This window comes from Oncorhynchus keta, chromosome 9 (genome assembly GCF_023373465.1).
Source record: "Oncorhynchus keta strain PuntledgeMale-10-30-2019 chromosome 9, Oket_V2, whole genome shotgun sequence".
In the NCBI taxonomy this organism is placed as follows: domain Eukaryota; kingdom Metazoa; phylum Chordata; class Actinopteri; order Salmoniformes; family Salmonidae; genus Oncorhynchus; species Oncorhynchus keta.
The window spans coordinates 1,144,177-1,167,568 of record NC_068429.1 but is presented as its reverse complement, the minus strand read 5'-3'; the positions used below and the strand labels follow the sequence as shown (position 1 = coordinate 1,167,568).

General features: G+C 41.3%; 1 long non-coding RNA gene across 2 annotated transcripts; it reads right to left on the bottom strand.

The window, feature by feature from the left end:
• On the bottom strand, positions 1-7,745 carry LOC118374036 (uncharacterized). 2 transcript variants are annotated; one of them, XR_004823532.2, is made up of 5 exons: positions 7,568-7,745; positions 4,594-4,692; positions 3,023-3,343; positions 2,860-2,915; positions 1-2,634 (listed from the first exon to the last, which is right to left on the bottom strand). It is a non-coding gene; the product is annotated as an uncharacterized LOC118374036 (long non-coding RNA). The 2 variants fall into 2 exon arrangements; XR_004823531.2 differs by having other exon boundaries at positions 4,594-4,695; positions 7,568-7,744.
• Positions 7,746-23,392: the final 15,647 nt, after the last annotated feature.

Genomic DNA, 23,392 nt, shown 5'->3' with positions numbered 1-23,392 from the left:
TCACACAGAAGTAAACAGTGTTTTAATGTGAATTTGCCCAGGTTTAAGCATATCCAAAATTCAGATACAAGAACAAAGCTTAAAAAAATACAATGGATAAAATATTTTGTTAGCAATGCGTCAACAATAATTATTCAAGAACATAATAGCATTTTATCCACATGGAATTAACAAGGCGGTTGTATGATCCGAAGGTCCATGACTGGACAGGCTTCCATTATGTTCTCACCGACCTCTAGAGGGAGAGAGACTGGAGCAGTTTGAAATGAAGACAAACTCACTTGAGTTTACAGTTACAAGAGAAAATTATATTAGCGAGGGGACCAGACTTGTATACAGTGTATATTTTGTGGCCAATGAAAAGCTCAGTTGGAATTCCTGTCATGTTTTGGAGCAACTGAATGTTGCCATTGCTTAGGTCTATTAGTCACTAATGAGTCAGAGATAACTGATTTTGTGTTGCCTGACTTAGTGTTAACACAAACCACAAGCAACACAGCCACAAGCAACACAAACCAGTCAGGCAACAGTCAGGCAACACAGCCACAAGCAGCACAAACCAGTCAGGCAACAGTCAGGCAACACAGCCACAAGCAGCACAAACCAGTCAGGCAACAGAGTGCATCACCACACTAATCAGTCATAACAGCATGTATCACCATATAAACTAGACAGGCCAGGATCAGTGTGAGAAAAGCTGCTGCTCGTCGAGGCTTTGGTTTCCCAGAAAAAAAGTATAAAGTTAGTCAGTATAAAGACGTAACCAAAAACAAACCAGTCCTTTATACGAGTAGTCCCACCATGTGGTTTTATATTAGTACCACAGCATATTTGTTTATATAACAAGTCCTATTGTATAGTAGTTAACACTAGTAGTACTAGAATAGTACTACAGTATATAGTTGTTTATATGAATAGTACTTCAGTATACTGTATACAGTAGTCACGTATATAATTATTTAGTTGTTTATATGAATAGTACTACAATATATAGTTATTTATACATGTACCAGGGATGGAGCCAATGAAAAGGCCAAGCTCTGATGTTGGACAGTAAACTTCACTTTGATCTAAGGCACTCAGCAGCACAATAGGGACAGTCATGCAATCCTAAGCATGCAAGACGAAACCTGTTTTGACGAACACTACAGCCTGTATAGAACAGTGTTTATTTTCAAACCTCAATCCCCAGCGGATGTTTTCTGTTGCCAATGAAAAACACTGTTGGACTGACTGGTTTACCAGCGTTGAAATTCCTGTCATGTTTTGGAGAAAACGTGTTAAATGTTTCCACTGCTTAGGTGTGTCTTTCAATCACTTCTCTTTCAATCACTTGTCCTGAGTCAGACAACACTAACAGTCAGGCTCTAAAGGTGGTAAGCCAGTCAGGCTCTAAAGGGGGTAAGCCAGTCAGGCTCTAAAGGTGGTAAGCCAGTCAGGCTCTAAAGGGGGTAAGCCAGTCAGGCTCTAAAGGGGGTAAGCCAGTCAGGCTCTAAAGGGGGTAAGCCAGTCAGGCTCTAAAGGGGTAAGCCAGTCAGGCTCTAAAGGGGGTAAGCCAGTCAGGCTCTAAAGGGGGTAAGCCAGTCAGGCTCTAAAGGGGGTAAGCCAGTCAGGCTCTAAAGGAGGTAAGCCAGTCAGGCCAGGCTCAAACGGAAGGAAATTGTTGAGAAATGTAATTTTTATGTAACCTTTAATATTGGGGTTTAACTAGGCAAATCAGTTGAGAACAAATTATTTTTTTAAATGACGGCCTACCCCGGCCAAACCCTAACGACCCTGGGCCAATTGTGCGCCGCCCTATGGGACTCCTAATCACGGTCGGTTGTGATACAGCCTGGAATCGAACCAGGGTCTGTAGTGACACCGTTAGCACTGAGATGCAGTGCCTTAGACCGCTGCACCACTCTGGAGTAACGACTTTTCAAATAAGTCACGTTACGTTCGCTGACAGTTTGTTAGCATAGAACTGCATAACGTATCATTACAGCAGTTGCTTGTAGGTACTGCATGTTAGCTAGTTACTAATACAAACTTGCCAGTATATTAACTATATGCTAACTACCCAACATTTATTGGCTTGATTATTCTTGGCTTAGCTAAGTGGTATAGCCGTTGTGGGTTCTCAATGAAGTCATAAAACGTCTAGCTATTAATTTGTTAGCTATGCTAACAAGAAGTTGCATAGCAACAGCATCAACTACAGATAGACAGGCAAAGCGCTAGTACAATCAACTGAAAGGATGCCGGTCATTTACAGTATACTAAAAATCAACAAACAGTATATAGTATGTAATATACACTTATTAAGTATGTAGTATACAGTTTGTTAGTATTCGAACACAGCTATCGCCAAAAACAGTCCTTACTTTTCACGAGTCGTCCCAACATATATGGATGTCTATTAGTACCACAGCATAGTAGTGCTATGGTAGTTAACACTAACACATGTAGTTCATATGAAGAGTACTACAGCATAGTAGTGCTATGGTAGTTAACACTAACACATGTAGTTCATATGAAGAGTACTACAGTAAATAGTTGTTTATATAAATAGTACTACAGTATATAATTGTTTCTACCGGGGATAAAGCCTGATGAAGGGGATGTGCTCGGATGTTGGACCGTCAACCAAACCTACAAGAAGAGTGTGACAATGACATTAAAATCACAGAGAACAGACATTCAGTTCACTAGACATGTTAAAGACTTCAGAAACATTAAAACATGTATACAAATTGTTTTAACTACTGTAAATAACATCATACCAGATTTTTTCTTAACATGAAATTCATGTTTGTGGCATGAGTTATGGTTCACTTATTGCTAATTATTGTGTGAGAACGTGGTTGAATGTCCTACCTTGATGCTACAGAATGTCTTTTTCTAAACCACTTGAATCCTTGGCTGCAGCTTTCCTATAACGACACAAACATTAGCACAAGTGTTCCAGGAGAACTGTTTCACCATACGTTCAGTTGGCTGTATTTATATTTAATTATGATAATAATTATATAGTTACCACCTTTTGACCTTGACCCTCTGCCTGATGAACGCAATGAGGAAGGAGAGGATGAGGATGCCAACGATAAAGGCCACTACCCCCAGGGTGAGCGGAACACCGATTGCCTCATTGACACTCTCATGGCAGAACTCTCCTCTGTACCCCAGGATACACTCACAGGTGGTGGCCTGTCCCTGAGCCACACAGTGACCATGTCCTTTACACAGCTGGAGAGCACAGGACTGCAGGTCCAGACCGCGCACCACACCATCGTCCAGGTGGAGGGTTACGGTAGGAGAGATAGCCATGACGTCGGCTGAGCCTCAGGTCACACCAGGGTAGCTGGGGATGGAGCAAAGACCTAAAGCCTTAACATACAGTATGTATAGTACCATCTATACCATGTGTTATAAAATGTCTAAAAACCTGTTTTCGCTTTGTCATTTGAGTATTGTGTGTAGATAAATGTTTTAATCAATTTCAGAATAAGCCTGTAAATTAAAATGTGGAAAAGGGGTCTTAATACTTTTCGAACGCACTGTATCCTCATTATGGCTGAGCCAACAGCTAGACTAGAAGACATGCTCTGTAGTTATGGCTGAGCCAACAGCTAGACTAGAAGACATGCTCTGTAGTTATGGCTGAGCAGACAGCTAGACTAGAAGACATGCTCTGTAGTTATGGCTGAGCCAACAGCTAGACTAGAAGACATGCTCTGTAGTTATGGCTGAGCAGACAGCTAGACTAGAAGACATGCTCTGTAGTTATGGCTGAGCAAACAGCTAGACTAGAAGACATGCTCTGTAGTTATGGCTGAGCAAACAGCTAGAATAGAAGACATGCTCTGTAGTTATGGCTGAGCAAACAGCTAGACTAGAAGACATGCTCTGTAGTTATGGCTGAGCCAACAGCTAGACTAGAAGACATGCTCTGTAGTTATGGCTGAGCACACAGCTAGACTAGAAGACATATGTACTGTAGTTATGGCTGAGCAAACAAAGGGTATATAACAAAGTATTGAGATGAACTTTTGTTATTGACCAAACACTTATTTTCCACCATAATTTGCAAATACATTCATTAAAAATCCTACAATGTGATTTTCTGGATTTTTTTTTCTCATTTTGTCTGTCATAGTTGGAAGTGTACCTCTGATGAAAATTACAGGCCTCTCATCTTAAGTGGGAGAACTTGCACAATTGGTGGCTGACTAAATACTTTTTTGCCCCACTGTACATTTATGGCTGAGCAGAAAGCTAGGTATGAAGACATATGTACTGTAGTTATGGCCGAGCAGACAGTTAGAAGACAGATACATTTATGGCTGCGCAGAAAGCTAGGTATGAAGACATATGTAGTTATGGCTGATCAGACAGCAAGACTATAAAACAGATGTAGCTAAGGCTGATCCGACATGTAGATGAAAAGACCGATGTAGCCTAGTTATGCTTGAGCAGCTTGGAAGCACCCAGTCAATCAGGTTCAACAGGATCACAGAACTTAAACAATGGTTCCAGGTGAAAAACTGACACCCAAGGCAGGAATGGTGGAGAACATTACATACCAACACATCTCTAAAAAAGGTTACTTACTAGTATCAGAGTGTAGAGAAGACTAACCAGTCAGGGCGTAGAGAATGCTTCTTTAAAAGAGGATTCCTTGGTTTAATCTATGCATCTGAATTTACACTGCTTCTGGAGAGGTGTTCAGAGAGAGAGAGAGAGAGAGAGAGAGAGAAACTTTCCTTTACAAAATAAATCAGGAACAGGAAGGAGACGAGCACCTAACCCAAGCTCTGTGAATAGCTGAAAACAGGAACTATCAGCTCAGCTAGAGCCAACTACCCCTCCCTGCTGGGAGGCAGTCACACAGACACTCACTTAACTGCTGCAGAGAAAACTGGCTGCCTGTGTAAAGACAGTCTAATTCTGATCTTCATTTCACTAATTGGTATTTTGACCGCTCTGAAAAAGCTCTGACGTGAAAAGATCTGATTGGTCAAAAGACCAATTAGTATACAATTATATATACAAAATATTTAAAAAAGATATCAGGAAGCCACAGACACAGGAATTAAGAAAACATGCAAACATGAAAACTCATGCAAATTTATGCTGAAAAACTGAAATTAGGTGTAAATGGGCAGTTGAGAGCTAGAGCATTCAATGGTCAATCCGTTTCTGGGCAGTTCCTTCTACTGGTACTCGATACTGCTCTGTTTTGGCCATTGTGTAGAGTGAGACTAGCGCGTGTTGCATGACCTAATATTGCTGTCTAAGGGTCTTATGTTGTCTGATTAATCAGGCTGTTTTACACCACTCAGCAGTGGTGTAACAGCGCCCAGTTGTCATACTGGAGTAAAGATACCTTCTTAAAAGTAAATGACTCAAGTAAAAGTCACCCAGAAAAATACTACTTGAGTAAAAGTAAAAAAGTATTTGGTTTTAAATATACTTAAGTATATTTTAGCAATTACATTTACTTTTTATATTTAAGTATCACAAGTATAAATTATTTCAAATTCCTTATAATAAGCTAACATCACAATAGAGAGATACTGCTGCACTTCCTAACCTCCTGTCCAATGTATGACCATAGAGACACATACACATATTTCCCTCAGATTACACAGATCCACAAAGAATTTTTTATTTTTTTAAATTTATAAACTCCCATATCTACTGGGTGAAATTCCACAGTGTGACATCACAGCAGCAAGATTTGTGACCTGTTGCCACGAGAAAAGGGCAACCAGTGACGAACAAACACCATTGTAAATACAACACATTTATTTTCCCTTGTGTACCCTTAACCATTTGTACATCGTTACAACACTGTATATATGCACGTAATATGACATTTGTAATGTCTTTATTGTTTTGAAACTTCTGTATGTGTAATGTTTACTGTTAATTTGTATTGTTTATTACGTACCTCACTTGCTTTGGAAATGTTAACACATGTTTCCCATGCCAATAAAGCCCCATGTGTGTGTGTGAGAGAGTGAGAGAATCAAGTACTTTTGGGCATCAGTGAACATGTATGGAGTAAAAAGTACTGTTTTTTTAGGAATGTATTTTAGTAAAAGTTGTCAAAAATAGAAATAGTAAAGTACAGATACCCCCCCAAAACTAAGTACTTTACACCAGTGCAATTCATTGGTTTCATACAGCCTGAACCATTTGAGTGCAAAATAATGTCAATGTTCCTTTCAAGCCAGAATGTTGAATACATTTTATTTAAAACGTACTCTACCGGTTGTCTGTGTGGTTGGTCCTTCTGCTTTTATTAGATGCAAAAAATACACAGGATAGTATTGTTAACCGGACTTTATTGAGTGATGGTATGTTTGGCATTGCCAGCTGAATGCGAGGAAAGTCATTTAAAATGTTCAGTCTGTGGTCCGGTAACTTTCGGCTATTGTTTACACATTATGCAAGTGTTTAAATCATGTGTATTAGAATGAAAACACACACCGAAATATAAACTGACCAAACCATATACTTAAAGGCACTAAAATAAATGGGGGAACAATAGTTTCCTGTAGAGTAAGTTGATATGTAATTGTAGTCAACATTCTGTCTTGTAAGGAACATTTACACGATTTTGCACTGCAAGGTTTCAGACTGTGTACAGTATATGAATTCATTGTGCATTACAGCCTGATTAGTCAGACGAGGTGTCATGAAGTTATCAGGAACGCGGTCCTAGTCCTAGGCCTTAACTGGTCTGTAACATGATTTAAAAATGTGCATATTTTGCTAGGTTTCCATCCAAAAAGTTGACATATTTTTTATTAAAACATTACAAAACTCACAAAGAAAACATCCACATTTTCTGGTTCCAAACAGACTTGATCCAAAAATCTGTGCATTATGTAGGGCACACAAAGTAATTGTTCACTTAAGTTTATTTACCGAATAAAAAAAATCATAAATTGAACGCGTTTGCATCACATTCAACTGTATGGATAGATTTGTCCCAAATGTTGCGTTAAATAGCCAATGTGCCTATACTGGTCTTGACACTTGCAGTTTAGCCAAAAGGTAGCAGATACAGTATGGGTAGGCTGTGCGGGTTATTATGGATAAGAGCGAGGATATTTTTATTTGTCAAACAGCAGTCAAGCATCGATCATCATGTCAGTAGAATACCCTCTATATTCATTGTAAAGGAGCATCTAGATGCACTTTCACTACCCTGTTAAGTTCATAACAAATGATTTAATCTGTTGCCTAATAAACTGCATGGTTTCCTGAGTTGTAGTGGGAGGGCCACACATCATATCAGGTTACTCCAAGTTTACTTCGATAGGATGGTTATAGTATCTATAATTACGCGTGAAAGCATTTCCACCGCCTTTTTCTCGCGAAATTAATTTTACCAACACAAAAAGATCACAATGTCGAACAAGAAAATTCTCAGCATTTTAGAAATTGTACGGAAACTTCCTGTTTCCATCACAGCGTTAAAAAAAAAACTGTATGACTTTACTCGTATAACTGGTTGACGTGAGAAATCAGGACCGTGTATTATATACATGTGCTCAGGAGATCGCAAACTTACCGAGTTCAGGGCCAGCTCTTGACCACTTGGTCGTTGACAAAATAAATATGCACAATCCCAAAATATTTTTTAAAAGCTATTGGAAAGACTTCTGGACTCTTCTCGCACCCAGACTGCCAACAAATCCTGAGTGCTCACACCTGAGTAATTATCAAGACTTCCTGGAAGAGCACATCACCTAACCCGGTTTCTGCTGCCCCCTGGGGATTTTTATTTATTTGATCGAACCTTTATTTAATGAGGGAAAACCCTTGGTCTCATACCTCTCTCAGGCCTGGGAGTTAGAGACAAACTCAAATTAAATGTATTTATATAGCCCTTCGTACATCAGCTGATATCTCATCTCTTATATAGGCTCATTTTACTATGCGACTCTATGCTTATACATGACTCATTCAATATGGCAGCCTGAGCCTCGAGGTTAGAAAAGCGGGCTAGCAACTGGAGGTTTGCCTGTTTGAATAGCAGTGCTGACAGAGGAAAAAAATCAACCGTAGGGTTGTTGGCATCAATATCTCAGGTGCCACCTACTGCCTATGTTCCAGTTAGCAAGGAACTTAAAAAACTGCTTGTTGGGTGCTGCAATGTGGCTGCCCTCTGCTCCAGCCTCTCTAACCTAATGTGTGTATTACAGGGGGCTTGGATAAAAGCCTAAAACAAATTTCTGGCGTGGATTTATAATCTGCTAGTAAGTCATGCCCTGTACATATTGCCATATTGCCTACATTGTTTAACCCTTTTGGATAGTTTACATGTTCAGGCTATGTGGTACCCATTACTTGCTGCCGGCCTATTGCGTATCACATTCACCCAAGATGGCCGGCATAAGTCATCATGTCTAGCCCTCTACCCATATCCCAGCTTATTTGATTCTTAGAATGCTACCACTAACTATTAGCCTTACTTGCCACTAACTATGGCGTTTATACTATAAAGCAATCCGAAGCCCTTCACATGCTAGGATTCATTATATATACACTACTTATACCCTGTATACCTGTGTAGCTCAGTTGGTAGAGCATGGCGCTTGCAATGCCAGGGTTGTGGGTTTGATTCCCAAGGGGAACCAGTATGAAAATGTATGGACTTCACATTTACCTCTTTCTCCCCAATTGGTAGTTACAGTCTTGTCCCATCGCTGCAACTCACCTACGGAATCGGGGGAGGCCATGCGTCCTCTGAAACACCACCCTGCCAAGCCACACTGCTCGCTCAACCCAGAAGCCAGACGTACCAATATGTTGGAGGAAACACGGTCCAACTGGCAACCGAGTCAGCTTGTAGGCGACTGGCCCGCCACAAGGAGTCGCTAGAGTGCGATGAAACAAGGAAATCCTGGCCAGCCAAACCCTCACCTAACCCGGACAACGGTGGACCAATTGTGTGCTGCCTCATGCGTCTCCCGGTCTCGGCCGGCTGCAAGACAGCCTGGAAACGAACCTGGGTCTGTACTGACACCTCAATAGTGCTTTTGACCACTGCGCCCACTCCGTAGGCCTTGGCTATCCCTTCTAATGTATTGACTAGTCTGGAAGTACGAGTGGTGCCAGAGGGGAGGGCCAACCATGCTATTTTGTTTGTTTTTTCCCGTTGTTCGTAACTGGATTTGTACATAATGTTGCTGCTACCGTATCTTTTGACCGAAAACAGCTTCTGGATCAGAACTGTGATTGCTCACCTTAAACTGGACGAAGAGTTCTTCAATTAGGCGGACGGGAGGGATATACTACAGACACCCGTCCAGGCCCAGATCCCCGTGTTTCGCTGGAGAAGGAAACTGAGATTTTGTGGAAAAAGATCAGGGTGCCTTGCGAGGATCAGGCGGCTAATCTGCCCTTGCCTTCCGTCCCGCTAGCTCATGTTAAATCGCTGGAAAATAAATGGGACGAGCTGAAAGCATGTATAACCTACCAACGGGACATTAAAAACTAATATCTTATGTTTCACCGAGTCGTGGCTGAACGATGACATTAAGAACATACAGCTGGAGGGATACATGCCATCAGCAGGACAGAACAGCAGACTCTGGTAAGAGTGGTCCTTCTGTGGCTCAGTTGGTAGAGCATGGCGCTTGTAACGCCAGGGTAGTGGGTTCGATTCCCGGGACCACCCATATGTAGAATGTATGCACACATGACTGTAAGTCGCTTTGGATAAAAGCGTCAGCTAAATGGCATATATTATCATATATTTATTATATATAGACGGGGCAGGGGTTTAGCGCTCGTTGTTGGAAGAAGGTGAGGACCAATGCGCAGCAAGTATCCAAATTTTTAATAACGTAATAGAACACTGATCAAAAACAACAAAGTGAATGAACGAAACAGTTCTGTCTGGTGCAGATACAAACAACAAACAGAAAACAATCACCCACGAAACACAGGTGGGAAAAGGCTACCTAAGTATGATTCTTAGAGACAACTGACGACACCTGGCTCTGATTGAGAACCATACCAGGCCAAACGCAAAACACAACATTGAAAAACGAACATAGACAACTCACACCCTGACCAACCTAAAACAAAGACATGAGAAAAGACCTAAGGTCAGAACGTGCCAAGGGGCCTATGCATATATGTCAACAAAAGCTGGTGCATGATATCTAAGGAAGTCTCTAGGTTTTGCTCGCCTGGTAGAGTATCTGTCATCATAGATAATAGAGGTCTGTCATAATATAATAGAGACAGTAGATGTAGTTGGTCTGTCATAATATAATAGAGACAGTAGATCAGATGGTCTGTCATATTATAATAGAGACAGTAGATCTAGCTGGTCTATCATAATATAATAGAGACAGTATATAATTAAGTTAGCCCGGCTACAATATCCTGGGCTACAATATCCGGACCCCTTCTACAGCCGGTACGGGGCATGGAACCTGTAACTGCTAGCCCATGCTAGCCCATGCTAACTGCTTGCTTGCTAACCAGGCCTGCTAACTGCTAGCTACTAGCTTGCTTTACTCCCGGCCTACTAACTATTAGCTTGTTAGCATCGGCCTGCTAACTGTCTGAATCGCCGTGTCCCCAGCCAGCCCATCCACTCACTGGACCCATATGTTCACGTGGCTATGCATGCCTCTCTCTAATATCAATATGCCGCTTCCATTACTGTCCTGGTTAGTGATTACCGTCTTATTTCACTGTAGATCCTCTAGCCCTGCTCAATGTGCCTTAACCAACCATGTTGTTCCACCTCCTACATATGCGATGACATCACCTGGTTTAAACGTCTCTAGAGACAAAATCTCTCTCTTTATTACTCAATGCCTAGGTTTACCTCCAATGTGCTCACTTCCTACCTTACCTTTGTCTGTACACTATGCCTTGAATCTATGCTATCGTGCCCAGAAACCTGCTCCTTTTACTCTCTGTTCTGAACGTGCTAGACGGCCAGTTCGTATAGTCTTTAGCCGCACCCTTATCCTACTTCTCCTCTGTTCCTCTGGTGATGTAGAGGTTAATCCAGGTCCTGCAGTGCCTAGCTCCACTCCCACCCCACAGGTGCTCTCATTTGTTGACTTCTGTAAACGTAAAAGCCTTGGTTTCATGCATGTCAACATTAGAAGCCTACTCCCTAAGTTTGTTTTACTCACTGCTTTAGCACACTCTGCTAACCCAGATGTCTTAACCGTGTCTGAATCCTGAATCCTAAGGAAAACCACCAAAAACCCTGAAATCTCCATTGCTAACTATAACGTTTTCCATCAAGATAGAACTGCCAAAGGGGGCGGTGTTGCAATCTACTGCAAAGATAGTAATACAGAACTCTGCAGGCTATCTACGTCTGTACCCAAACAATTTGAGCTTCTACTTCTAAAAATTCACCTTTCCAGAAACAAGTCTCTCACTGTTGCCGCTTGCTATAGACCTCCCTCTGCCCCCAGCTGTGCCCTCGATACCATATGTGAAGTGATTGCCCCCCATCTACCTTCTGAGCTCGTGCTAGTAGGTGACCTAAACTGGGACATGTTTAACACCCCTGGCCATCCTACAAACTAAGCTTGATGCCCTCAATCTCACACAAATGATCAATGAACCTACCAGGTACAACCCCAAATCAGTAAACACGGGCACCCTTATCCTAACGAATTCACCCTCCAAATACACCTCTGCTGTTTTCAATCAAGATCTCAGCGATCAATGCCTCATTATCTGCATCTGTATTGGGTCTGCGACCAAACGACCACCCCTCATCACTGTCAAATGCTCCCTGAAACACTTCTGCGAGCAGGCCTTTCTAATCGACCTGGCCGGGGTATCCTGGAATGACATTGACCTCATCCCGTCAGTAGATGATGCCTGGCTATTCTTTAAAAGTGCCTTCCTCACTATCTTAAATAAGCATGCCCTTCTCAAAAAATGTAGAACTAGGAATAGATATAGTCCTTGGTTCATTCCAGACCTGTCAGCCCTTGACCAGCATAAAAATATCCTGTGGCGCTCTGCATTAGCATTGAATAACCCCTTGATATGCAAATTTTCAGGGAAGTTAGGAACAAATATACACAGGCAGTTAGAATTTTCAGTAGATTTTCAAACATAAATTTGCATCCTGTAGTACTAACTCAAAAAAGTTCTGGGACACTGTAAAGTCCATGGAGAATAAGAGCACCTCCTCCCAGCTGCCCACTGCACTGAGGCTAGGAAACACTGTCAACACCGATAAATCTACTATAATTGAGAATCTCAACAAGCATTTCTCATGGTCAACGGCACCTGGCCATGCTCTGACTGAGTCTCTATCTGGGTGTGCCTAAAATTACAGGGTTCAATTCTGAGATTCCCAAAGATGGAAAGGCCTATCCCCCTCTTCTTTTCTGTATACATCAATGATGATTACTGCTACCTTCTGCTGCTGGTGATTCTCTCAGAGGTTCCACATCCCTCACGACAGCAGCCGATCGACCACTATTCTGTATACTTCTGGCCTTGGTTTCCCTCCTTGGTTTACCAATTACAGTTCTGTGTTAACTAACCTCCAGACGAGCTTCAATGCCATACAACTCTTCTTCCGTGGCCTCCAACTGCTCTTAAATGCAAGTAAAACTAAATGCATGCTATTCAATCGATCACTGCCCGCACCTGCTCGCCCGTCCAGCATCACTACTCTGTACGACCCTGACTTAGAATACGTGGACGACTACAAATACCTGGGTGTCTGGTTAGACTGTAAACTCTCCTTCCAGATTCACATCAAGCATCTCCAATCCTAAATTAAATCTAGAATCGGCTTCCTATATCTCAACAAAGCATCCTTTACTCATGCTGCAAAACATACTGTTGTAAAACTGACCATCCTACCGATCCTCGACTTCGGTGATGTCATCTATAAAATAGCCTCCAACACAATACTCAACAAACTGGATGCAGTCTATCACAGTGCCATCCATTTTGTCACCAAAGCCCCATACACTACCCACCATTGCAACCTGTACGCTCTCGTTGGTTGGCCCTCGCTTCATTCACGTCGCCAAACCCACTGGCTACAGGTTATCTACAAGTCTCTGCTAGGTAAAGCCCCGCCTTATCTCTGCTCACTGGTCACCATAGCAGCACCCACTCGTAGCACGCACTCCAGCAGGTATATCTCACTGGTCACCCCCAAAGCCAATTCCTCCTTTGGTCGTCTTTCCTTCCAGTTCTCTGCTGCCCATGACTGGAACGAATTGCAAAAATCTCTAAAGCTGGAGACTCACATCTCCCTCAATAGCTTTAAGCACCAGCTGTCAGAGCAGCTTACAGATCACTGCACCTGTACATACAGTGCCTTGCGAAAGTATTCGGCCCCCTTGAACTTTGCGACCTTTTGCCACATTTCAGGCTTCAAACATAAAAATATAAAACTGTATTTTTTTGTGAAGAATCAACAACAAGTGGACACAATCATGAAGTGGAACGACATTTATTGGATATTTCAAACTTTTTTAACAAATCAAAAACTGAAAAATTGGGCGTGCAAAATTATTCAGCCCCCTTAAAGTTAATACTTTGTAGCGCCACCTTTTGCTGCGATTACAGCTGTAAGTCGCTTGGGGTATGTCTCTATCAGTTTTGCACATCGAGAGACTGACATTTTTTCCCATTCCTCCTTGCAAAACAGCTCGAGCTCAGTGAGGTTGGATGGAGAGCATTTGTGAACAGCAGTTTTCAGTTCTTTCCACAGATTCTCGATTGGATTCAGGTCTGGACTTTGACTTGGCCATTCTAACACCTGGATTCGGGGGCCGAATACTTTCGCAAGGCACTGTAGCCCATCTGTAATCAGCCCATCTATCTACCTACCTCATCCCCGTACTGGTGTTTATTTATTTATTTATTTTGCTCCTTTGCACCCCAGTATCTCTAACTGCACATTCATCTTCTGCCGATCTACCATTCCAGTGTTTAATTGCTATATTGTAATTACTTTGCCACCATGGCCTGTTTATTTCATTAACTTACCTCATTTGCACATACTGTATACCGTATATAGACTTTTTGTTTTCTTTTGTTCTACTGTATCATTGACTGTATGTTTTGTTTATTCCATGTGTAACTCTGTGTTGTTGTATGTGTCGAATTGCTACGCTTTATCTTGGCCAGGTCGCAGTTGCAAATGAGAACTTGTTCCCAACTAGCCTACCAGGTTAAATAAAGGTTAAATAAATAAAATAAAAATATAATGGAGACAGTAAATCTAGCTGGTCTGCCATAAAATCATTTAGACAGTAGTCCTAGCTGGTCTGTCATAATATAATTGAGACAGTAGATCTAGCTGTAGTATAATATAGACAGTAGGTCTAGCTGGTCTGTCATAATATAATTGAGACAGTAGATCCAACTGGTCTGTCGTAAAATATTAGAGACAATAGACATAGCTGGTTAGCTGAACAATAATATGTTAGAAGCATTTACTATGGATGATAATTACTTCAAATAAGTCTGAGGAAGTATACAAGTCAAACAAATGTTAAGGACTGTTGAGAGATATATTTTTTTAAATATGGTATGTTGCTCTTTCTGTATGCTATGTCTTGCTTGTCCTATGTTGCTATGTCTTGCTTGTTCTATGGTGCTATTGTCTATATTGTAATTGTTTTTAATAACCTGCCCAGGGACTGCAGTTGAAAATTAGCCGGCTGGCTAAAACCGGCACTTTTACTGAAACGTTGATTAATGTGCACTGTCCCTGTAAAAATAAAATAAACTAAACTAAACTGGTCCGTCATAACATTTATACAGTAGATCTAGATGGTCTGTCATATTATAATAGAGACAGTAGATTTAGCTGGTCTGTCATAATATAATAGAGACAGTAGTTCTAGCTGGCCTGTCATAATATAATAAAGATAGTAGAAGTAGCTGGTCTGTCATTATATACATGTGACAGTATATCTATCATAATATATTAGAGACTGTAGATGTAGTTGGTCTGTCATAATATAGTAGAGACAGTAGATCTAGCTCGTCTGTCATAATATACTAGAGACAGTAAATCTAGCTGGTCTATCATAATATAATAGAGATTGGAGATCAAGCTGGTCTGTCATAACAACATTGAGAGAGCAGATCTTGCTGGTCTACCATAATTTAATAGAGACAGTAGATCTTGCTGGTCTACCATAATATATTTGAGACAGATCTAGGTGATATTTAAAAAAATATCTGAGATAGTAGATCTAGTTGGTCTGTCATATTATAATACAGACAGGAAATCTAGCTGGTATGCCGTAATATAAAAGAGACAGTAGATCTAGCTCGTCTGCTATAATATATTTGAGACAGAAGATCTTGCTGGTATGTCATAGTATATTAGAGACAGTATATCTAGCTGGTCTGTCATAACATAATAGAGATAGTAGATCTTGCTGGTCTGCCATAATATAATAGAGACATTTAGATGTAGCTGGTCTCCCATAATATAATAGAGGCAGTAGATCTAACTGGTCTGTCATAAAATATTAGAGACAATAGATATAGCTGGTCTGTCATAGTATAATTAATACAGTAGATGTAGCTTGTCTGTCATAATATAATAGAGACAGTAGTTCTAGCTGGTCTGTCATAATATAATTGAGACAGTAGATGTAGATGGTCCGTCATAAAAAAATTGACACAGTAGATCTAGATGGTCTGTCATATTATAATGGAGACAGTAGATCTAGCTGGTCTGTATTAATATAATAGAGACAGTAAATCTATCTGGTCTTTAGCAATATACACGAGACAATAGATCTAGCTGGTCTAAAAAAAATACAATTGAGGTGGTAGATCTAGCTGGTCTGTCATAATACAATAGAGACAATTGATCTAGCTGGTCTGTCATAATATAATAGAGGCAGTAGATCTAACTGGTCTGTCATAAAATATTAGAGACAGTAAATCTATCTGGTCTTTCACAATATAAATGAGACAATAGATCTAGCTGGTCTGTCATAGTATAATTAATACAGTAGATGTAGCTTGTCTGTCATAATATAATAGAGACAGTAGTTCTAGCTGGTCTGTCATAATATAATTGAGACTGTATATCTAGCTGGTCTGTCATAATATAATAGAGACAGTAAATCTATCTGGTCTTTCACAATATAAATGAGACAATAGATCTAGCTGGTCTGCCAAAATATAATTGAGGCAATAGATCTTGTTGGTCTGTCATAAAATAGAGACAGTAGATCTAGCTGGTCTGCCATTATATAATCAAGACTGTAGATATAGCTAGTCTGTTTAAATTTAATATAGACAGTCGATATACCTGGTCTGTTGTAATTTAATAGAGACAGCCGATATAGCTGGTCTGTCATAATATAATTGAGATAGTAGATCTAGATGGTCTGTCATAATATAATTGAGATAGTAGATCTAGATGGTCCGTCATAATATAATTGCGGCAGATCTTGTTGATCTGTAATAAAATAATAGAGACAATAGATCAAGCTGGTCTGTCGTAGGATAATAGAGACAATAGATCTAGCTGGTCTGTACAAATATAAAATAGACAGTAGAACTAGCTGGTCTGTCATAATATAATAGAAACAGTAAATCTAGCTGGTCTTTCGTAGTATAATAGAGAAAATAGATCTAGCTGGTCTGTCACAATATGAGACAGTAAATCTAGCTGGTCTTTCGTAGTACAATTGAGAGAGTAGATCTAGCTTATTATGACAGACCAGCTCGATATACTGTCTCTATTGTATTATTACAGACAAGCTAGATCTACTGTCTCTAATATATGATGAGAGACCAGCTAGATTCACTGTCTCTATTATATTATACCAGACCAGTTAGATCTACTGTCTCTATTATATTATGACAGAGTAGCTAGATCTACTGTCTCTATTATATTATGACAGACCAGCTAGATCAACTGTCTCTATTATATTACGACAGACCAGCTAGATATACTGTCTCTATTGTATTATGACAGAACAGCTAGATCAACTGTCTCTATTATATTATGACAGACCAGCTAGATCTACTGTCTCTATTGTATTATGACAGAACAGCTAGATCAATGGTCTCTATTATATTATGACAGACCAGCTAGATCTACTGTCTCTATTGTATTATGACAGACCAGTCAGGAGTAGGTTTTTCTGATTGAACACGGTTCTCTATTGAGGGTATTTTGTCAACAAAAACATTCTAACATAATCAATGAAAAATCTTCCAAGGAAAAACACACATCTTCTTCTCCAGATGAAACAAGAACACAATAGGATTATCTTTAAACTACAACAAAAATAAATCACGGGTTTGTCACCATCTTAGTGGTTCTTTCAGCACAGCTTCTCTCTCGGTGGCCATCTTCCAGAGATAGTTTCCCCCTCTCTGCTGGTTCCATTCTCTCTTTTATAGGGGAAGGAGAGTATCTCATTAGTACCGTCAGCTGTGCTTAATTGACTCTGGTTACCTTGTCTCCCATGCTTTGTTGGGCTACTATCCACGAGCCCAGCCTGCCCTCTAGTGGTCCTTCCACATAAAGCATAGCAGTGTGAACAGACAACAACACAGAGTTACACATGGAGTAAACAATAGACAATAAACAAGTCAATAACATAGTAGAAAAAAATATATATACATATGTGCAAAAGGCATGAGGTGGTAGGCAATAAATAAGCCATAGGAGTGAATAATTACAATTTAGTAGATTAACACTGGTGTGATAAATGATCAGATGAACATGTGCAGGTAGAGATACTGGAGTGCAAAAGAGCAGAAAAGTACATCAAATAAAAGCAGTATGGGGTAGGTAAATTGGGTGGGCTATATACCGATGGACTATGTACAGCTGCAGCGATCGGTTAGCTGCTCAGATAGCAGATGTTTAAAATTGGTGAGGGAGATAAAAGTCTCCAACTTCAGAGATTTTTGAAATTCGTTCCTGTTGCAGGAAGCAGAGAACTGGAAGGAAAGGCGGCCAAATGAGGTTTTGGCTTTAGGGATGATTAGTGAGATACATCTGCTGGAGTGCGTGCTATGAGATAAGGCGGCGCTTTACCTAGCATAGACTTGTAGATGACCTGGAGCCAGTGGGTCTGGCGACGAACATGTAGCGAGGGCCAGCCAACAAGAGCATACAGGTCGCAGTGGTGGGTGGTATAATGTGCTTAGGTAACAAAATGGATGGCACTGTGATAACTGCATCCAGTTTGCTGAGTAGAGTGTTGGAAGCTATTTTGTAGATGACATCGCCGAAGTCAAGGATCATTAGGATAGTCAGTTTTACAAGGGTATGTTTGGCGGCGTGAGTGAAGGAGGCTTTGTTGCGAAATAGAAAGCCGACTCTAGATTTGATTTTGGATTGGAGATGTTTGATATGAGTCTGGAAGGAGAGTTTGTAGTCTAGCCAGACACTTAGGTACACATATTCTAGGTCGGAACCATCCAGGGTGGTTATGCTAGCCGGGCGTGCGGGTGCAGGCAGCGAACGGTTGAAAAGCATGCATTTGGTTTTACTAGCGTTTAAGAGCAGTTGGAGGCCATGGAAGGAGTGTTATGGTATTGAAGCTCGTTTGGAGGTTAGATAAGCACAGTGTCCAAGGAAGGGCCAGAAGTATACAGAATGATGTCGTCTGCGTAGTGGTGGATCAGGGAATCGCCCGCAGCAAGAGCAACATCATTGATATATACAGAGAAAAGAGTCAGCCCGAGAATTGAACCCTGTGGTACCCCCATAGAGACTGCCAGAGGACCGGACAACATGCCCTCCGATTTGACACACTGAACTCTGTCTGCAAAGTAGTTGGTGAACCAGGCAAGGCAGTCATTAGAAAAACCGAGGCTACTGAGTCTGACGATAATAATATGGTGATTGACAGAGTCGAAAGCCTTGGCCAGGTCGATGAAGACGGCTGCACAGTACTGTCTTTTATCGATGGCGGTTATGATATCGTTTAGAACCTTGAGCGTGGCTAAGGTGCACCCGTGAGCAGCTCGGAAACCGGATTGGACAGCGGAGAATGTACGGTGGGATTCGAGATGGTCAGTGATCTGTTTGTTGACTTGGCTTTCGAATACCTTAGATGGGCAGGATGGATATAGGTCTGTAACAGTTTGGGTCCAGGGTGTCTCCCCCTTTGAAGAGGGGGATGACCGTGGCAGCTTTCCAATCCTTGGGGATCTCAGATGATACGAAGGAGAGGTTGAACAGGCTGGTAATAGGGGTTGCGACAATGGCGGTGGACAGTTTCAGAAATAGAGGGTCCAGATTGTCAAGCCCAGCTGATTTGTATGGGTCCAGGTTTTGCAGCTCTTTCAGAACATCTGCTATCTGCATTTGGGTAATGGAGAAGCTGGGAGGCTTGGGCGAGTAGCTGCGGGGGTGGGCGGAGCTGTTGGCCGAGGTTGGAGTAGTCAGGAGGAAGGCATGGCCAGCCGTTGAGAAATGCTTGTTGAAGTTTTCGATTATCACGGATTTATCGGTGGTGACCGTGTTACCTAGCCTCAGTGCCGTGGGCAGCTGGGAGAAGGTGCTCTTTTTCTCCATGGACTTTACAGTGTCCCCAAATTTTTTGGTGTTAGAGCTACAGGATGCAAATATCTGCTTGAAAAAGCTTACCTTTGCTTTCCTGACTGACTGCGTGTATTGGTTCCTGACTACCCTGAACAGTTGCATATCGCTGGGACTATTTGATGCTATTGCAGTCCGCCACAGGATGTGTTTGTGCTGGTCGAGGGCAGTCAGGTCTGGAGTGAACCAAGGGCTATATCTGTTCTTAGTTCTGCATTTTTTGAACGGAGCATGCTTGTCTAAGATAGTGAGGAAGTTACTTTTAAAGAATGACCAGGCATCCTCAACTGACGGGATGAGGTCAATATCCTTTCAGGATACCCGGGCTAAGTCGATTAGAAAGGCCTGCTCGCAGAATTTCCAGACACGGTTAGGCCCAGTCGATTGAAATTCAGGAGATATAAGCCAGCGAGTAGACCAAGGCGCATTTCGTTGTTTGCTGCGTGTTCTGGTTAAAACATCGTCAACAAACGCCGAAAAGGGTTTGAACATAATACGTTATAAGTAAAACCTTTCCGTTGCCAAGGGAATCCTATGTGCTGCATTTTCAGGCACAAAGGAGGCTTTAGCTTGCATGCTTAAGCTAACAAAGGAAAACAGCCACGTAGTTCCTTGTGCCACGTTGACATTATTCCGCCTTGCGGAACGGAGGTTCCGCTCCGGATAGATTTGTTTGATTTCAGAGTGTGACATTTTTGACCACTGACTGGTGCCTACTATATTCGGATATCAATGTCCAACCCAATTTAACTAATAAGTGTACATCCTGGCAATTTACCTTCTGAAATAGATATTTTAAATAATATCCAAATTGATGAGTTTTCTAAATAAGACACTTTTAAACTTCTCATAGATGAAGGAACTTCTCAGGTTAATTAAAGTTTAATTCCCAAATCGCCTATACAGGTCTAGGGTTAACCCTACAGGTTAACCCACAGGCTAACCCTAACCCTAACCCTAACCCTAACCCATACAGGTCTAACCCTAACCCTAACCCTAACCCTATACAGGTCTAACCCTAACCCACAATGACTAAGTTGGATGAAAAATCAGCAGAACTCATTGAAGTCGCTGACCAAATGAATGATGAGAGAACTCAGGTGATGAAGATAGAAATATTGATTTCTAAGCAAGCGGAGGAAATCTCTGAAATCACTGAATCTCTCGCTCTGTACTCAAGACCTCTATCTGCAAACCATGACAGATAATTTGAGACCGAAAGGAGCAAGTGTGACACTCACGTGTCCAAAATAATTACTCTTAGCGCTCAAGTGGACTCTGCAATGCAGCATAATACCACCCTTAGGTACCATCTGGAGGAAGTCCAGAATGGTCACGCTCTACAGCGTGACTACCAATCCAAGCAACCGGAGCCCTGTACTCACAGGAGTAAAGACAATAGGTTTCAGACCTTGCCTCCATTAAGTGTCCCTCAGTCTACTCCAATTGGCCATTTGGCACTTAGTAATATTGCGCCTCTTGTCCAACAACACCAAGGCTTGGCTTCTCCTATTGGCCTTTCGGCCCCAATCTCTCCACAGGATGAAGCCAAACCTCACCGCTCGCTTGGCGCCGAATACCTTGACAAACTCATCAAGAATTTCCCCACCTATGACCCTGTTCCAGGTCAGCCAAACAATACTGAGACGTTCCTAGCTGACATAGAGGACGCGTTGGATGGCTACCCGAATGCTACGGGTTCTGACAGGGTTTAACTGTTGAAGCGAATGTCGAATAGACACGTGACCAGGTTCATTCGCCTACAACTGCAACACATGCTAAATGACTACGCTAAACTTGCCACAGCTTTGAAATTAGAATTCAGTGGTTCTGCGACTCGCAAACACGTTAGCTCACTGGCTAACACGGTCAAACAAGCTCGGAATGAACACCCACAAGCTTACTCTCATAAGCTTCGTACAGCCCTACTCACTGAAACAGGCATGGAAGACATGTTACCATTTAAACAAATGAATTCCCTGATCAAGAAACAAGCCCACGGGCTTTGTCCATAGACTCTGATACAAAGGTTGCGAAGAAAAGGGTCAAACGCTTCATTAAAGCCAAGCCCACTCAAAATCTGAAAAGTTGATCTGCTTCCACCTGGAACAGAAATGACACATCACGTTGTTGCGAACAACCACTCTACTTTGTGGGGAATAGGTCCACTAAACACGAATCGAAACGCCCATATCTGGAAACAGTCCTGGAGGACTGCTTAACTTGTCATGCGCTAATTGATTCGGGTGCGACAATATCACACATCTCTCAAACATTGTTTGATGTTCTAAAAAGGGCTTTGAAGCCAACTAAACATTGTTTTAAACCTCTTGGAACTACTCATCCCGGATCCGGGAGAATTGTCATCAACTACTATTAGCATAACTCAATGGTCAAAAAATATTACTCGAAAATATTCATATTCATGAAATCACAAGTGAAATATAGTGAAACACAGCTTAGCCTTTTGTTAATCACCCTGTCATCTCAGATTTTGAAATTATGCTTTACAGCAAAAGCAAGTGTGACGACCCTCCCACTCTGTCTGCCCTATTCTATTTGTTCTTGTTTCCTTACTAGGATGCCCTGCCGGTGGGCGGAGTTGGGGGGGTCGTCAGCTACATGGGAAACACCTGGGCCAGGTGTCTCCCAGGATAAATAGACCTCTTCCACATTCATGGAAGAGACTCTCTCCATGCAGACACCTTTTGTAGATTGTGTTGTGGTTCCTGGTGGCCTTTTGTTTGTTTGCTTTGGCAACTTTCATCACCCTGCATTATCACATTCATGCATGCAAAACACTCACTTACACTACTGATTACTGATTACACACACCATTGTATATTATACTTAGTTGCTTTAGTTAATAAATATATATTTTGCTACTCCTTGTCTCCACGTTGTCTCCTTTTGTTACGGGCTTTGAGCCGGTTCGTGACACAAAACAAGCATTTGTGTAAGTTTATCGATATACTAACAAAATATTATGTACACCTAGCGGCAGGTAACTTTGTCACAAAAATCAGAAAAGCAATAAAATTAATAGTTTACCTTTGATCTTCGGATGTGTTCACTCAAGAGACTCCCAGTTAGACAGCAAATGTTCTTTTTGTTCCATAAAGATTATTTTTATACCTGAAATACCTCCGTTTGTTGTTCACGTTATGTTGAGAAATCCACCGGAAATAGCGGTCACCACAACGCCAAAAGAAATTCCAAATTATATCCATAATACCGACAGAAACATGGCAAATGTTTTTTTTATAATCAATCCTCAAGGTGTTTTTCAATGATCTATTAGATAATATATCAAACGGGACAATTGGCTTTTGAGTAGGACTGAAAGGCGTGAAACTACGTCAAAATGCTGTAGACACCTAAGGGAATACGTAGAATCTGGTTGATATCCCTTTCTGTGGCCAATAGGGGTGCATAGGAACACAACGATTTCAAAACATGAGTCACTTCCTGATTGGATTTTTCTTAGGCTTTCGCCTGCAATATCAGTTCTGTTATACTCACAGACAATATTTGTACAGTTTTGGAAACTTTAGAGTGTTTTATATCCTAATCTGTCAATTATCTGCATATTCCAGCATCTGGTCCTGAGAAATAGGACGTTCACTTTGGGAACGTTATTTTTCCAAAAATGAAAATAGTGCCCCCTAGCTTCAAGAGGTTTTAAACGAATCTAAACAGGAAATGAAAATAGTGCCCCCTAGCTTCAAGAGGTTTTAAACAAATCTAAACAGGAAATTAAAATAGTGCCCCCTAGCTTCAAGAGGTTTTAAACGAATCTAAACAGGAAATGAAAATAGCGCCCCCTAGCTT